This window comes from Pogonomyrmex barbatus, unplaced genomic scaffold (genome assembly GCF_055798465.1).
Source record: "Pogonomyrmex barbatus isolate J1 unplaced genomic scaffold, ASM5579846v1 scaffold6, whole genome shotgun sequence".
NCBI lineage: Eukaryota > Metazoa > Arthropoda > Insecta > Hymenoptera > Formicidae > Pogonomyrmex > Pogonomyrmex barbatus.
In genome coordinates, this window is record NW_028297160.1 from 1,677,207 (window position 1) to 1,696,167 (window position 18,961).

Here is an 18,961-nt window from a genome sequence, read left to right on the forward strand (position 1 = left end):
CGCGATCGACAGGTCTTAAAGAATTTTTACAATGGCACGTTGCGCAATGCTATTATGCTTGTGCACACGCACAGCACGTTCCCTCCAGGTTTGTCCCGAAAGTATTATTAACAAGTTTATGCCGTCGCATAAATCGTCGAGTAAAGTAGTCGCGCTATACATCACGAGATTAGGAACATAACGTGAATACGTATAATCTCTCATTTGCCATTTTTTAAGAAATTATGACGGGATTAAGTGCCACTCTCCGATATTTTCATACTTGTTTCCGTCATGTACTTAACGAGAAACTGGGGAATCACTATTTACCTTACGTCCCTCGCGAAACCTTGTAGATCGTCGATATTGCATTTGCGGATTTAATCGCGATCTTAAATTTTTGTGATACGCGGCGCGATTGGCCTTTTATCAAAGTAAGATATCAATTCATAGCGCAATCCTTGGACACGAGACACGCCTCCTACGTGCCCTTCCTTATTGGCCATCCTTCTTACCTCGAGATTCATTCTACCAATTATCGCGGTCCTGTTCTACATGAAGAAATCAATCTCTTGGACATGCAACCTATTTCTAGAATTAAGTTCAAAATGCTTATTTAGCTATTCTATAACTTGACCGAATATGTTCCAATTTTTGTAAAATATAAGTGTAAAATCAATAGGTTTTTTTTTTTTTTTTTTCAAAATAATATTCATTCTCATTTATCCTTGTTGTAAAATATAATTTAAAATGCTATAATATGCTTTTGAGTTATTATCTACAAATATATTGCACCTTTCTTTCTTTTTAGATTTTAATAAAAAAAAAACTAAATAATTTATTTTTATCAGTTTTTCAGTAATTATTGTCAATATAAAGGTGTACTACACTCAAAAAATAAGTAATTCTTACTATTCAATAAGTTATTCTAACACTATATTTTATCGGGAAATATTCGAGAAACAAGTTGTCAAACAGTCAGTGTAAATAATAATCTGTTAAAAATCGGTATTAATAAAATATATCAATGTGCTATTTAAAATATATTTTGGTGATCGATATTATCAAAGAATACGAGCTAGAGATTTCATGAAAAGTGCGCAGCAAACGAAAACACCTTTTTTATCCACATCGTTCGGCGAGTAATCAAAATTAAGCATACGAATAAGGTGACTCTCAAGAGATAATCACTTCTATTCAAGTACTTAAACTGACTCAGCTGTGTCAAAGCGATTCCGCCGCGGAACAAGAGGAAACGGGGTTGAAACGGGGTTGAAACGTTTTAAAAGCGAGCCGCTGAGTTCGCCGGTTGATGAATATTCATGCCGCTATATAATAACATTTTTGAGCCACTGTTTAGCTAATCCTCCGGACTCATTTATCGTGGGAGGCAAGGACAGCTATAATTCTTGAAAACGCTCCAACGGCGTTACTATTATTATTATGCGAATAAATACCCCGGGATTAAGTGCGATGGGGAAACGCCGGGGCGCTTGTGCGGCCGTTGCATTTTATGGAAACAAACGTAAAGTAGTTGCCGCGCGCGATTTATAGTTGTAGCTCAGGTTCGGTGTTGTTGCTGACGATTAACGACCACGGCAGCAGCGGCGTGGGATCTTCGATTAAAACAAAGAAACAATTTGCAGACAGGGCGGGAAAAGATGTCCGTCGACGAACGCGCGCGATCGTAAAGTCGCTCGACAGATTAGAACAGCGCGATCGTGCAATCCGATTTCGGGGATATATATAATTGCTGATACGTTTTGGCAAATTTGCTCTTGGACTTTGGAATCAGAATGGCTGGTGGTTATTAGAGTGCCTAATAATGCATTATCGGCTATTACGCGCTATACTCGGTATTGTCAGCTCAGTTAACAGACTGATACTATCGGCGGCATCGCGGCGGCATGGCGGCGCTGCGGAACAGCACCTCCATGCACGTTTTTACCGTGTCATTTATGCCGGGGCTCGCGGTTATAATCGAATTTATTTGCGAGCCCGTTTTTGTAACCGAGCCAATAACTGCGAGCGACTCTCCTCCCCGGTGAAAGAAAGACAGAACGTTTTCGCATGCGACCTCTTGTTCATGACCGGATTTGGATAGGATCTTGGCAAATGGCGAATTCTTTCCTTGCGCCATTATCGCAAACCTTGGAGCTAATCCGTTTCTTGGTTTCATTACCGAGAGCGAACGCATCGGAAAGTCGCCAGCAAACTCCGCTCCGGAGCAAAGCGGTAACCAACCGGCATACCGAAGCTCTTTAGCTGCCCCCCCCTCTCTCTCTCTCTCTCTCTCTCTCTCTCTTCCCCCTGCCCCTGCTCCCTTGCATCTTTTCTCTCCGTTCGCGAGCACATATACGTGTACATGCGTACACCAAGAAACAAAGGGCGCGTCTCTTCGTTTAATGCTACCGCAGTCAGGCCTCGGAGAGATTATAATAATCTCGGTTTACGTAGCGTCTCTCGAGCTGGTTAATTTGAGGAGGAAACTTCCGTCCGTAGGATCCGCGAGTCTCGTGCCTTCTCCTCCTCTTCCACATTTCCTTCCACCCTTCTCCCCCCTCCCCCCCCCCCCTCCGTCTCTTTCTCGTCCACCCTCTGTTTCCGTCGCTCTTATCCCTAATTCGTAATTACAGTCGCTTTAATCTCCCGTAAACTCTCGCAAAATTCGAAACTATCTAAGTCACAGATGCGATCGTAAAAATGCCACGTTGATCGAAACAGTTTAGACGAAATCTCTCTAGTTTCTAGAAGGAATCTTTCTGAAAATGTTAAAATGAGCCACTAAAATGCTTTTCCCTTTATCACAGAAGTTTGATTTCGAATTAGATTTGTACGCGAGTCACGTTCCATCTGCGAGATATATTTGATCTTTGTAATATAAGAGATAATTTAATAGATGCTGGTAAGAAGATACGTGCACATTAAAAATTAAATATTTTCTATCAAAAAGAATATATTAGAAAAGAAGGTCTTCGTGATTTTTAATAATGAATTAAATTCACTCAAATAGCGCATTCGGTTCAATTCTTATTTGCTGTTCTTTAACTAGACGCAAAAAATAAATTGTCACGTGGGAGACGACTCTTGCCTGCTCCTCTGAAATTCTTCGCTCTATTTCGCATCTATTTTCATCGAAGGTCCATTTAATTTAGTCTGATTATTTGTTACGACCGTCCATTGATTGAATCCACTTTAACGACTGCAAAGACGAACAGAAGGCATTTACCCGTAAAAGAATTGCGATTAAGCACAAAGCCTCGAGTCGCTAAGGATTGGGATGGACGAGGCAAGGATGGGGAGGGGGAGAATTGGTCGCTTCACGAGAGGACGGTTCCTCCAAGTCGTCTTTCACGAGGATTTTCGACGAGGTCTCCCCTCGCTTTTAAATCATGAACGCCCTCATAATTTCCGTGGAGTCAAACAAAAGACGCGTAAACAATGGCCACGGAAAGGATGAGAGCCGTCGGTGTCAAAGGAAGCGCCGCTTAAAAGTTTAATTCGCTAATTGAACCCGCGGCGTAGTCGCAGCGCCGACAATAACTGCGCAAATAAACTTGCGAGTACTTTCAATCCGTTTTTCCTGTCAAAGGAAATGCGCGCGCGGTAGGCGCTGCAATTTCGTTTCAGCCCGGACGGACACGAAGGGGCGCGACCTTTCCCTCCTCCGTCTCCACTCTCCCCTCTCCCCCTCCTCCTTGTCTTGTCGACGAGAGTTCGAGCGAGAGAGGATAAATAAATTAGTAACTCGTTGCCTATTCTCCCGCTGACGGCGCGCGCCCGTTCACGTTGCCCTGGAATGAAAAGTACATGCAAAGTTCGAGCGGCACCGTGAAACGAGCTTGTCCCTCCTCTTTCATTTCTTTCGGCTGCACTTCCGGGCGCGTCGAAATTATTTGCGTATAGCGTCCGAGCCGCAGCGCATCGTCGTCTGTGCATGAGGATTTATATCCGAGTTTATCCGATTATGCGCACTCGATCGTATTTTCACGCGGTCGCGTCCACGCATATACGCGTTTTATCAAATTTGATCCGTAGAGCCTTTCAGAGAGGCCACGCGTACTTTAATAACGATAACCGCGCACAGCCGCGCAAAGTTTACAACGAGGGTGCTTATTTTATTCCATACATACGTATTCGCGATTATTGTACATTATTTCATTTTTACGTGGTTTTATCACGTTCATCGATCGCCCGCCTGCTTTAATGCGTATTACCGTTCATTCTACTTTTATCATGGCTATTTATTTTCTGATTTATCTCATCCATTTGCGCTTTCAATCACGCATTATTTTATTTCCGCAAAGTCCGTTCCATTTTTCGCGATTCGGTCATCGTCAATCATTTATTTCCGCTTCATATCTATTGTCATATTTCATTCCAGCGATTTATTTTAATAAACTGCCACGATAAAGCTACAAAAATTTATTCCGAACGTAATTTGTTGACGGCCATTCATCCGCCCTACGTCGAAGTCGAATCACTTACGGAAACAAATGTAAATGGATGTATATATAATTTCTACGGCAGAGAGCGACCAACGTTTCATCATCGTTCGCGTTCAGCGATGCCGTTGCCGCTGATGTTGATAGCGACTCGTACAGCGAATCGTAATTCGGGATTGCACAGAGTATTCGCTGATTCCTGCCGTTTGTCCGTGGTATATATCCCGAAACGCGCGGCGAAATGCCCGGAACTCTCGCCCGTCATCGGGAGAACTTTGCAAACAAAGGCAACGCTTCGTTTCTATATCTTCCGCGGAAGAACTTCCTACGATATATTTCACCCGAGAGTCGTTACGTTCGTACTCGGGTTCTTGACGAGCTGAACGACGACGACGCTACTCGTTCGGCGCTACTCCGTTCGTTGCGTCATCGAGGAAGAAGAAGAAGAAGAAGAAGAAGAAGAAGAAGAAAGGAAGGAAGGATCGGCGGAAAACGGAGAACGATCGGCGAATACGATGCATCCCGTCGGTCGTACGCGCGTATCTACTTAGGTACCACCGCGAGGAACGTTATCAGGAAAGTTTTGGAATTTCAAATCGGCCATCCGGAGCGTTGGTCCCCCATTCCTATCCCCGGATCCTCGCCCCCTCTCTCGGTCGTTGCCTCCCCCGATCCCGGTTTCACGTAATTTTCGTGTTTTTCCTCTCTTCGCCGGAGAGGGAAAATGTCGTCGGGCTTTGACGCGAAACTCCCGGAGGAAAACGTACGCGGATCCGCGAGGATATTCTGGCGACGGGATAAGACTCCGGCGGCATCTTTCGGTCCATTGGTCCGACAGAATGATGTAGATTCGTCGTCGTGTAAGCTCCGTACACGTCGCAAGCGCGTCGCGACGGAGGCAACCGGTGCCGCCATTCCGCGCGGCCATTCCTTCCGCGAGATGACAGACGATGATTTGCGGCCGGTCTCGGCCGCGAGCAGTTTCCTGATTTTTATGTAAGAGGACGAGAAGATGGCGCCCGGAGACTCAGGACCCAGACGATCGTAAATTAAGCCCACATCGCGTTTCAGAATGCGTGTGACACGAATCCGTGTGCCGATACACGCGTCTCGCGGTTGTCTGAGTGACGCCTCGGTTTCGTAACGACGACATTTTTTAAACTGCCGCACCTGTCTGCCATTTGTACAGCGACGGAATGCGCGAATAGTTCGTGTGGCTACGTAAGGAAAAGGATTCTATAATTATTTCAAGATAATACATAGATATTTGGTTCTAATTCGTTAGCTTAGTAAATGTAAAAAAATATAAAATATAAATAAAAGTTATAAATTAATGTCGGAATTATTGGGCAGAAAATACAGATTTGTATTATCTTTTCTGAAAGTTGCGTAAAATGTGTATTGACTTGAAAATTGAAAAATAAACGCAATTTAACCAGAAAATGAGAGAGGGCAATAACTATGCGCTTCTAAAATCGATAATATCAAATGTGTATGTAATAAACATCAATTAATGATCGGTATGTATGAGGAATAAATTTCGAGACAGCGCAAAGTGGGTCGTACGGCCATCCGGAGCGTTTTTTAAGAATTAAAGTAACTCGGTCCATTCTTTTCGCGACGGATAGGTCGTGACGAAAAGCGGGTCGCGTGTATATTTATACGCTTCTAAAAATCGCTGCAGTAGCGATAGAATAATGAGTGACAGCTGAAACATTGGTGCTGCTGCATATTGCAACGCCGATTCCGATTCGAAGTACTAACGTTTCCGTTGGTCGAGGCGACAAGGATTTTATACTCACGCGGAACGGAATCGGTTAACACGCAGATGCGGGCGTTTCACCTTCTCGCGAAAGAAATCTTCCGCGATCGGCTGGCCACGACCGATGGCGACACCGCTCTCTTGCACACGTATAATGAATCAGATCCCTGTTTCCGAAATTGTTCCATGCAACGGTACCCCGATACATCATGCAACACGTTGCGTCCCTCTAACGGAGCGACGCAACGGCAACGGCAAGAGTTGAAGTCAAGTTTAAGCTGCCGTCGCAAGGCGACGCAACCGAGAGAAGTTACGCGGCTGAGGTGATATGTGTCAAGTCCACAATACTCGGGCGGGGACTCGACTAAGTAAATGTTATTTCCGCCGGTGCATAATTGTGACTCCGTCGAGAAACGCCGTGACGTTAATGTTAAGGACGACGGGGAGCTTGGCACGAGACGGAAGACGCTGTTTCGCCGACGCCTATGTCGGCGGGGCGAGGGAGGGGGGGGGGGGAAAGGGAGACGAGTAGTGAAAAACGGGCTGCGCGAAACGAGCGAGTTACACACGGATGATGGTGCCGGGCCCCGGATAATTAATCGCCCGCAGAGCCGCATTTGTCCCGGTAATGAACACGAATCGTGAAGCATGTTGTCCCGAATTTCGTTAGGTCTTAATATAGCGCAGCCTGACATTTCTAGAACGAACGGGGAAACTTTATTACATCCGGTTTATGCTACGCGCGTGTGCCCGAGCGACCGAGTGATACTCGTTATTAAACTGATCGATTATCGGTTACCGTCAAGATAAGATATGATGTATCACGATTAAATATTTCTCCCATTGACGAAATAGGCGCGACCGCAATCGGCGCCGATTGTAAGAATACGTTAATTATTTTCCAACGGGATAAGTAATTTCCAAGCGTCGCGTGGAAATGGAGAGCGGACGGGCGAGGCGGGGACGGGAGGGTTTGTTTAGACCGACGAGAGGAGTAGTACGTAATCATCCGCAGATGAAAGAGCTGTCGGAGTGTGTCGAGGCGAACGAAAGGCAGCACAACAGAGCCACTCTGTGCTTTGCCTCGAACCGTGGTCTTCCCCCTTTCTACCTCAAACCCCCGAGGGCCTATCCTCTCCGCGCGCGCGTTTCCCTCCTCCCCCCTCCTTACCGTCCCTTTAAATTAACCGATCAATCGGGCCACACCAACATTTCCTCCGACATCAAACACGCGTCGCTTTGTGATAATTAATCGTCAGTCTTCGAATGGCGCTACCAAGCGGCGGTTATTGGCAGTCTGATGAAATTTTTGCGCGGAGGAAATGGCGACCAAAAGGAAAGCGGACGCGGGAGCGGCGGGAAAGAATACTTTTTGACGTCAAAGGGTCGAAGAACGTTCCGCAGGATTTCACCGGTGCGCCGCCGTGCGCGAGCGCGAGCACGCTCACGTATTACCGGGTAAATCAAAGGTCGAGACCATTCGCCTTGAGGGCTCAAAATACTTTTGATCTCGCATTACCGTATTATTAATTCAACGAGCGTGACATGGGAATTAAAGAGCAGACAGTCTCCGTGCACATACGCGGATCTTATCGGTATCGTCGCGCTCCGTATAATCGAAATCGGAGATCAAAGCGCGCTTCGGTTTCCTTCCCTCCCCCTCCCACGGCTTTCTTTCCTTTCTTTCTTTTGCCCCGCCGCGCCGCCGCGCGCGTTGCGTTGCGAGCTCGCGTACAAGAAGTCGTTACGTACGTGTTCATCAATTACGCGATATTACGCGTAATCATGCGGCCAACTCCGACGAAGGAAATCGGAGAAACGCGGCGGAAAGAAAGAGAGATGTGCACGCCGAGCTAGGCATCTCTCTGGGCGTCTTTACGCCGAGGAGCGCTCGGGTCGCGAAAAGTTGTTCCGCGAACAATTACAGGTACGGATACCTTGCGAGATCTGAGAAGGAATGACGTCTGTTTAGGAGTGGCGCGAGGAGAGAGAGAGAGAGAGTCGTACTCGCGCGCGACGCTCTAATTATTCAACAACATACGACTCACCGGAGGTCCGCATACAAGGTATCTCGCTAATAATAGCTGTCCGGCTCGCGGTTTACGTGGCTGGAGTCCCCATAGTTAAGAGGTTCGTGTAATCCCTCTGTGAAAGCTCACCCTTCTATACGACGCGAAGTCAGGGGGTGACACCAACGTACGACGTAACGGGGCGGGTACGTACCTTCGCGGCACTTCAAACGGAATCGTCAAAGGTTCATCGAGTAAGAGTAATGTAATTCCCTTGTTACTGTATATCCGATCCACGGCCACCAGTCTATTGCACGGTATCCGCTTCTGAGCAGCGGGGCATTGTCTCAAACCGCACGCTTCCCATCTCCGCGCGACAGCATTGAATTACGCCGCATGCTGCTCTTTCTTTGTCGCGTGGCGTAACGTCGCCGTGGCCTCGCTTCAATGAAGCTTTCACGCGCTGTTTCTGTTTCTGTGTGTATTATTGCGATAAACGAATGTCCTGCAATCGAGATTCCGCACCGTCTATCTAGTTCGTTCATTATCAAGCTACGATAAATAAACCGTTTCCTCATTCCAAATGTGCGATAATGAGTATATAATAAGTCATTTCAGAGTTTTTATGTCACGTTAAAATGGTCCACGTTATAGCTTGAATTATTATTAACTGTGTTTCTCAAATGCAATAATAAGCAAGTATAACTCTTGCTGCAAAAAGAGAAAACTATTTCACTTATCTCAAAATTCTCGAGATTTTTTTTTACATCAAACTGTGTCTGCGAATGATATATAATTTAAGATACTGAAAGTTAACGATTTCATGAATTTCGTTCATCTTCTCGCAGGACACGGTCCATTATTTTTATTCGGCGAAAACAGAAAAGTCCTGAAATCTTCCACGTGCAATTGAAGATTCTTTCCCGCGTGCCCGAGGATAACCACTAGGGCACCCATATATACATGTTTATTATTTAATAAAAACGTTATTGTGGTGAGCGAGGAGACACGGATCGTGCAATAACAGCGCCGCGGAGTAAGATTGGCGTCGAATCCGGCGAAGAGCAGGACAAACAGACGGACGCAGATATTGGGTTTGTCTCCTCCTACGCCCTCCCGAGGATCGTTGTCCTTCTACTCTTTCGTTTCGCCGCGATCCCTCGTGTGAACAAATCCGTGTGCTGCGTATGTGTACGTGCACGAGAGCGCGGAATTATCTATATCCACCCCCGTGTTCGTGGCTCCAGATGGCAGCAGTGGCCATTGCTGCGGAAACCGCTGAAAGTCATCGACGTACGACGATGCAACGAGCTTGTACTACGCCTATGTGTGGACGAAAGCTATATGGCCAGAAGGACATTGTGTTCGCATGGGGCGGAGAAGGACGAGGGAACGAGGTTATATCGGCGCGGAGGAGTGTGTCAAGCGCAGCCATCCCCCCGCTCCGCACAGGTCTCCGGCTATAACGTAATTCGCGCGGGCGGGACAATATATTATTTTAATGTTTTAATATCGTGTCGGTGTGGTCGTTCGGACAACGCGGTGTCTGCGTTTGGGATGTCCATGCGCTCTCCGACTCGTCGTCATCGTCGCCGATCACAGATTCGGAACCGATAATACCGCAATCCTGCCTCCCGTTCGTGTTCTCGCGTCCCCTCGGTACTTTTTCGCAAGTAGCTCACTAACAAGTGCGAAGGGGAGTCTATTTCATTCTTTTTATATAAATGTACCACGTAATAATATATTTATGACGACGCTAATACTGGTATACTTTCTACATTAATAAATCTTCGTCAAAATAGAATTGTATAATGACTAAATCGGTAACGATGCCGAATAATGGAATGCGATAAAAAATACAACGTAAAGAGAAAAGAAATATCTAGTTGGCAAGAATTTGAAAGAAAAATTTTGCTGCACAATCAAACGCGAAACACGTATATTACAACGTAAAATATGAAATAAAATTTAACCTGAAACCCGTTTGTGTGTCAAAAACGTATCAAGTATAAGCCAAGTGAAATTAAAAATCGAGAATGCGCAATCGGGAATGCGGATTTTGTTCACCTCATCGGATTCGCTAATACGCTGCGTCAACTGTAAATCTCGGGCGAAGAAGATTCCCGCGCTCTCGCAACGACACACATAGCCGGGACGCACGGTGGTGTTTGCATCGCGGTACTGCGTGTTCTGGCGAAAGAAAAAGCTCGCGCACCGTCGCATTGTGCTCTCGCGGCTCCTGGTTCGCGGACGATTTAACATGGGGGCGATAACGACCGGGATAAATCAGCGCCCGTCCGAACGAGGCGCGGCCCGAAATCAATAATAATGGGCAGGAGCCATTAGTAAAATTAATAAATTATGCCACACATTATGTGCGCATTGTGAGTCGCGCGCTAGCTCGTCGGGGTAATACGTCGTAAATCATATTAGTGAATAATCCGCATCACCATAACCAGCCGCACGGGCAGCCGTTGCGTTTTGCCGTTGCGACGACAAAAGTGGTATTAACCGCTCGTTCGCCGTTAACGTTCTTCGCGTTCCTCATAATCATTGCGTAATTGCGGAGTTCTAGGCAATGCTATCAAGATCTAAGAATATATCCTCTTTTGGTAGTAAAGTCTTCGTTTCTTCGGGACGATCGGAAAAAGAAAATGATTACGAAAATCTTCCGATTTGATATCTGTCAAAAGTATCTATCGCAGAAAATGAAAAAATGTCCAATTTTTTTCAACGAATTTCGTCCGAATTTCGTAGAGAAAATGCCAGATTATCTATAAAATATTTCAATGGTTCTCTACATAGATATATCTCGGTTAATTTTCGTGAATCTATAAGAGACACAAGACCCTAGCAAAAATATCGGAAATCACGGTGTATAATCAAACCTTAGCAAAATCTTATCTTAATAAAATATCTCCTACAAACATTTAAGGGGAGAACCTGAATGCGAAAAACGCAGATCTAGACTTGCGAATCAGAATTGAATGGATGACGGTGTGCGCGTAGAAGAATCTTACATCACCCACCAACACACCACCGCACCGGTGCGAGAATTGTCGAAAGGTTTGCACGATAGAAATCGGGCCGCAGTTCTTTTCCTCGCTCGTATTAGCGAGCGGAGTAGCCGGTTACCGGTTGGAGCTAGGTATCTATCGACGAGCGCATAGCTTCCTATTAGCGGGGCACTTCATACGGACGAGATCCTGGGCTCTCGCTTGGCTTCGCCTCACCTCGCCTCGCCTCGTCTCGCCTCATCCTCGCCTCGCCTCGCCTCGCCTCGCCTCACCCTCGCCCGTGGGCGATATCGTATAAATGTGTCGTTAATTACTTACCCCGCGGCCGCGACACCGCCGTTCTCCTCCATCGGTGTTCCTCCCCTTCCACGCTCGCCACATCCCTTCTGCTCTACAGACGCGTCACCTCCACCGACTGCCTTCCGACTGCACCATCTACGTCCCTCTTTCTCTCACCTGCTCCCTCCTCTGTTCCCCCATCTCTCTCTTGCTCTCACGTCATCCCTCGATCGCGCTTCTTCTCTCCTCGTGCCGTCTCCTCTTCTGTCTCCCCCCCCCCTCCTCCTCCTCCTCCTCCTCCTCCTCATCCTCCGGCACGTTATGGCGCCGCGTGTTAAGGAAACTAATGTTTATTTGAAAAACTAATTGAACGGGACTCTCGCGTCTACAGCCGGCAATTAAACGAGATTACTGCAGTAGCGCTCGAGCCCCCGGGGGGATTAGATAGCACAGTAAGATATGGAACGCGTAATGTTTAACTACGGCTGCCGGCAGCCCTCTGAAGCGCCGCCAATAATTAATTGTTAGCTCGATACTGCCGCGGCGAAACCCGACCGATATCAAAAAGCTGGAATAACCACGGCGAGACAGTCGAGCGGCTCTTTCCCTTTACGCTTCTCTTCCTTTTTCGCGTTCTCCTCTTCCTCCGTGTCGTTTGGATTTCTTCGTTCTTTTCGCTTTGATCATGACGCACGATATCCGCGAAGAAGAATGAAATACGCGCGTGCTCGAGCATCTTAAAATTGAATGCAATTTAAGTACGTATTTTGCATCAGATCGCTTATTATGTAAAATCTTTGTCTTGTGGAAAATAAATTCTTTGTGAAAAGGTATAATATATCTGTATGAAAATATACCATTGAAAATATTATTGAATGTTTAAACTAGTCAGAAATAAAAACTTTGTATTCATCAAAAAATATTCATTAACCGGTTTTATATTAACAATTATTTATACAAAATTTAATAAGTTAAAAGGATAATTAAATAAAATTTGAAGTAATAATCAAATTTCACCGTAAATATCAAAATTCAATTATTTTTTAAATAATAATCCAAATTATTTATTAATTCTTAAATTTGTAAAATAAGGCAAATCTATTTTCGTCATTGTGTCGAACGCGAATCTCGTGCAATCAATACAATTGTTGAAATTATTTTTCATCTTATGCTTTAGCAGCTTTAATAAAAAGAATAACGACGTAGAGTCATTCTTTTAAGAATGTAAACATAAAACGAGCCGTCGCGCATTAAGCCTTCGTTTCGCGAATCGTCGTGATGTCGTGTCGCAACTCGATACACAAGGACGTGTCTCTCTCTCTCTCTCTCTGGCCCTCGCTCGAATAACGATACGCTCTCACGTACGATACCGGTTATCTAAGCGACTTGTGCCGCATCGCTGTCTCTGTTCCTCACCGAACCGAGCATACAATCGAGCGCCTCTCTTCGAGCTATCTCCCTCTTCTCCCATGTTCTTCCTCCTCCTCCCCTCTTTCTCATCCTCTCTCTTTCTCTCTTTCCCTTTCGGTCTTTCATTTCTCTCCCTCTCCGAGGACTCTACTCATTTCGCAGGCGGCATTAAGTGCGACGTTGGGATATATGTGGATGAGAATCATATAGTATACACCAACCCCCCGCGCGCGAGCGCGCCCGCTCATGTGTATACGTATGTGTCACGTGTGCGCCTTCCATGCGGTGTGCTTGGGCCTCGGGGACGTACTGCTGTCCCAGCAACCCTGTCTCGCCCTCGACCACTACACATGCCATTACACACCCACATCCTGGACAGATCGTCCGTCTCTCTCTCTCTCTCTCTCTCTCGACCGTCGCGACACTTTCCTCTGGCTCGCTCGCTCGCTCGCTTCGTTTCCCTCGCTCGTGCCGTTGCAGTATACACGAGCGGAATGAGTGTAGGGATACACCGCTCTTGCCGGAGCTGCTCTTGGACCCGCATCCCCTGCCGCCCACCCCTCCAACGTTTCCCCCCGCCCCGGCGGGTTATACCGACAATATATTTAGGAAGCATGTAGGTTAGCTATCCCGTCTGCCGGGCCATCCTCTGGCGCAGTATCGTCCTCTTCCGTACCCCCAGAAGCGACCCCGCAACCCACCCAGGGGCCGGCGGCTGCCGATACTTGCTTGCTACAGATTAATGCAACATCGTAACGCGATAGTGTCCGCTCGCCGAGCCGCAACCAGGACTCACACCATCTCCACTTGCCAGCCCGCTCCGCGCACCACCGGAGAGCTGCCTCTGTGCTATAACCCACGAAACGCCAACCCCGGCAAGTTCGTAACTTATAATTATTATCTGGCTACCTCGTGCTCGACTATGACATCATCCACAACGGGAGACGAATACGATACTTCCGTGCTCCTGACTACCATCCCGACTGTGCCACCATCGATAAAAGCATGCCGTCCGGAACGAATCACAGACCACGACTTCCGATTAGCGTGTCGAGGATGATGAATAAAATCAAAGCGTAAGAAAAACACAGTTTTACGAATTATCTGAATTCCGTTAAATGCAGTTTATTATTAATAATATGTAATATTCTCGGAAAACCAGTTTTGTGTTTATGCATAATTTTATATAGCAATTTAAAGAGTATCCTTCAGATAAAAGAAAGCTTCCATCAGAAAGCTCGTTCAACTTAATCGCTCCACGGTGGATTTCCGATCGCGTTGATGGGATTGGTATTTCCGTCGTAAAATAAGTATTATATTTCACGCAACATCGAATCTCGGTTTCCCTCCCTTCCCCTCTGCCCCCCACCTATCCTTCTTGTGCACGAACGTAGTCAGATTCTCGGGCTGATCTCCATCTTTTTTTCTCTTTTATTCTCGGCCACCCTGCACCCCCGTTAGAAGAGGGTCACCATTATCGCCAACCCCAACAAATTCACGGGAAGTAAAAGGGAGTTCATTGCATATGTGCGGCCAAGTCGTTCAGGGGTGCGAAAGGTCCATCCAGGAGATAGGCTGCCGCGATAACGGTCGTATAAAGTAGAAGGAGACTTAAAGATGCCCGGCTATCTAGCAGATAGGACTGCGCAGACTCATTTCAGAAAACAGGAAGGGATGCGTCGTGCCGCAATACGAATTTAATTTTCGGGGCGCGCATAGTTATCGTATGTTTCTGCGACTCTTGCAGCTTCTATTTTGCCGTCGTTACGACGATCGTGGGGAACATACATTACAAGATGCACTTTGGGAATGTAACTGGGAATGTAAAACCGGGCATTCTGTAATTGTGCAAATAGTGTCACATCCATTTAAAATCACTTACTTTAAAATCACTTACTAAAATCATTTACTTTTTTTTCATGCGACAATAACCTCTAACTCTCTTGTAATTGTGTGTATAATGTGTAATATAAAATATTTAAAAAGTACTTAAGCATCTCAAGATTCAGCCTCGATCGAAGATGCCTATATTTGTGTCTAAATTCTTGTGTCTAAATATAAAAATAATTTCAAATATATAATACATCTTATCATACGTTGTCCCTACAATTACATAAATAGAGTTAGATATCAATTCTTAAATATGATTAAAAGCTGATTTAGATTATCAGTATTATATCCAGTATCATATACTAAGAAATGAGGACGTCGCTTTTCATTTTCTAGTGGTATACGTAGGGGCTGACTTATGTGCGTCTTTACTACTGTTAACACATACCGCGCCAGTTCGGAAATAATTATTTTTTCTCTTTCCGCACGGCTTCGTTTCTCCGCCTTATCGAGACCGTCGTATCGACGTCGAAGGGTTGTTACATCGAATCCGACGGGGCCGTCACTCAACCCTCTCACTCGTCTCGACACCGGAGCCTGACGAGGTAGCATCGAGCTAACGTCGTTACTTTATCGATTGCATTTTGCAGACGAGACCAAGCCTGAGAGATGTACAATCGAGAAAGTCCATAACATTCGAATCATCGAGCGCGATTTCATTTTCAAAATATCTACAAACAAACGGCACATTCTTCGAGATATTTTTAAAATTCATGCGAAAAACCTATTCTCAAATTTCTTGATTTTATTCAACATTGCCCTTGATACGGCGATCACGCGATAAAAATAAGTTACCTTATCCACCCACGTAACTCCATTATCTCCAAATCGGTACGTTCCGGAAGCTTTCTAAGGAGAAAAACTCAATAGCGGCACTTTCAAAGCAACTATACAACTTGATGCGGGCTTGAAAGTAGCAAATGCACATTTGCCATTGAGTCAAGATTATGTATATACAATCGTCATATAGCATTTTTATATTTTTCTTAGGACACATGAAATCAATCTTTTTTAAATACTAAATTATATATATATATATATATATATATATATATATATATATATATATATATAGATATATAAGAATCCTTAAATAGATTCGACATATTACTTGTGTTTTTTGACTTTATCGACATATTTTGTAACAATATTGTCCAGTCCATATATAAGACAAAACAGATTTTCGTATTTGTAATATGTTTTAAATGTTTACAGCATTACGGAAAATAGAAATGTATCGCCAATATTCTAGTCCAAATCAACATGTTCAATGTGAATATAGTAGGATAACATCAGGGTCAGACAAATTTTGCGTAAATTGACTTAGTACTTGACCGTAACTTTGCCAGTATCTTTTCTCTATTCTCGCATCTTTTCTCTTAACTTAAACTTGATTCCTCGTCGATGAAGAGTGTTGTAGTAGTTGAAAGCGTTGTCGGTGCCGAAAGCGCGATATTTCGGGCGTAAAACATCGGCAAACACGATGGCGTTACGTAGGTGCCCACCTAACTGGCGTGCCAACGGCAGTGATAACGAATGGAAGCCACTCATTGGCCCGCGATTTATAATCCCTCGCATAGAGTACGCGTGTATGTGCTTGCGTACGAACGAGTGAACGGTCGCGTAAGTGTAGGAAAGAGAGAGAATGAGAGGTGGAGAGAGAGAGAGAGAGAGAGAGAGAGAGAGAGAGAGAGAGAGAGAGAGAGAGAGAGAGAGAGAGAAGAGAGAGAGAGACGGAGACCTATCTCTCCCTCTCTCCATCCGCAGGTGGAGATACGCTCGCGCCAACATCGACATTACATTCCACATTAACCAAATTATGATTTAAGGTCTCGCATTGTCGGCGTGCCGATTGTTCACATCCAAATAGTCCTCATTCAGGGCCCGATATAAATTATAATATGCGAGCAATTACGTTGATGCGCATAGTGGTGCACGTGGAACTTCGACGTGGCGCGAGAAAGGGCGGCGGCGATGACGGGGGAGTAGTGGAAGCGGGATACGTTGGTAATTTATTATTCGCCGTTACTGCTCGAGCGTTGCTCGTTGATGTCGTGAAAGGGGGAAACGAGAGACGCGAGAATTTGCTTGATAGCGCGCGGCAGAAATTGAATAGCCCTGTTTATTCTCGCGCTCGATTCGCTTCGTTTCGAGGATCGCCCTTTCGTGACGTAAGAAATTGTCGTACAGATTAACGTCATGTATCAAACTTTAAAACGAATTTCAATTGTTCGATAGATAGATTGGATAGCGAAAATGTTATTTCCATCAAGGAACTATTATTTTGATTATTGCTAATATCAATAATATTGTATCAAAGATTCTTAATAAAATTATTGAACTGCATATGCATAAAAGTTAATCTCAATTGTATGTTCAATTGTAATAATTTTATTTCAATAATCGTTTACTTCCTTTTAATATAATCAAATGATTTTTTTACGGTGATGTAAATTTTGAATATATTCTGTGTTTAAACTCCTGAAATCCTTTTGACATCTTTTTCTTTATTACATGGAGAAAATAATAACTTGCGCAAAATGCGAATAGTCTGAAACATTCAGAGAATGCTGAATCCTCGTCCTCGGGATTTTCCGATACGGCCGTAACACGTTCCTATGACCACTGACCGCTTGTGATTACTACGTCGAACGTCGGTCGCACGGAGATAGGCGGCAAAATCTTCACCGTCCAATCCGCAGCGAGCGTACAGTGCAAGGGATCACGAGAGCCTGGGCAGCAATAAAAGTGATGTACGGGTCCGTGTTCGCCGCGTCGGCCGTTCGCCGAAGACGACCGGAATCACCCGTCAGGTTTACGTCCCTGACGTTCATCATTCGGCTGACAGGCTTCATTGCCCGGTAGCCGTGGAAGAGACCGTTTTCCCCGCCGTCTGTCCCCGTTCTGACCTCGAACGTCTCCCACATCCCCCGAAGTGGCGCCATCGTCCGATAAACGGGCTTTCTTGCGATGATCTACGAGTCCCAGTTCGAAGACAACTCGCTTGCTTCTTCCTTCGAGGAATTGTAAGCGCGCAGTCGATGCCCACAGTCTTAATCTCCACTTGAAATTGCGATCTGAATAACGGCTCTATCCGTTCTTCTGTAGCCCTGCTCTCAGAATTTTGACTTTTTCACATTAATAAATCGTTAAGAAATATGAAAGATTACAATCCCAAAAAGCTATCGCTTCGTTTTATCTATAATGTATTTTTGTATTTTTCATACAAAAATAGTTGGAAAATCTAAATGTTTTGTCTATATCGCAATTTTATTTAACTATTAAACTCCACATATAAATAATTTTCACATGTCGAAATTTACAACATTCTTATCTAATTCTTACTGTGTACATACACATCATTTCTCTACTAGAGAGATTTGCTTAAACCGCGCAAAACAAATATATAGCGATAATAAGCGTCCGTTAACGGTATTCCGGCATACAGTTGCAAATATCGTATGTCACAGGCCTAAGAATATTTACCTTTGGGACTCGACTCAATTCATCGAATTTCCATGGAACACGCGCGAACGCCATTTCCATTCTCGTCGGTGAAACGTAGACCGAGTCGAAGTATTGCCCGTCCGACCGTAGATCCTCGCGCGATCGTTTAACCATCCCCCTTTCGTAGTCTCGTTCTGTAATTAGTGAAAGTAGGCAGGGATGAGGAAAAAAAACCTAGAAAAAAGCAGCGTAGGGATGTACGAGGAGTGGGAGGGGGATGAGGTGGCCGGTTGTTAGGCGGAGGAGGAGGTAGTGGCCGGAGGTGGTAGGGTGGCGGTATAGAAGGGTAGCCATAAAAGTTTATGCTCTCCATATGTTGTAATATAGTCGGTAGCAAGCGGCAGGGCGCGGGGATCGGTAAAATATGCGGGCAATAAGTATGGATTGTTATTAACACGGGGCGCGCGGTGTCCGCCGCGTTTCTGAATCCATTACCTCCGCATGGCGGCTGAAATACCGGCCGATATATCCGACCTGGTGTGTACATCGCCACACCGATGAGAGAAAGAGAGGAGGAGAGAAAGAGAAAGAGAGAGAGAGAGAGAGAGAGAGAGAGAGAGAGAGGAAGAGGAGAATGAGAGGTGGTTGAGATGGAGAGGGAGGGGGGGGGCAAAGAGAGGCAGGGAGAGGATCCGGAGAGCGTATGAATGGATTAGCAGCTAC

The 18,961-nt window shown here is 45.3% G+C and overlaps 2 long non-coding RNA genes across 2 annotated transcripts in view; both read right to left on the bottom strand.

Annotated features, from left to right (window-relative positions):
* Positions 1-11,719, bottom strand: part of LOC148935080 (uncharacterized) — a 29,414-nt gene extending 17,695 nt beyond the window's left edge. The window contains exon 1 of the long non-coding RNA XR_016140648.1: positions 11,531-11,719. This is a non-coding gene — a long non-coding RNA (uncharacterized LOC148935080). The remainder of the gene's footprint in view (positions 1-11,530) is intronic.
* A 5,520-nt stretch (positions 11,720-17,239) lies between these two features.
* Positions 17,240-18,528, bottom strand: LOC148935081 (uncharacterized). Its single transcript, XR_016140739.1, has 2 exons — positions 18,278-18,528; positions 17,240-17,901 (listed from the first exon to the last, which is right to left on the bottom strand). It is a non-coding gene; the product is annotated as an uncharacterized LOC148935081 (long non-coding RNA).
* Positions 18,529-18,961: the final 433 nt, after the last annotated feature.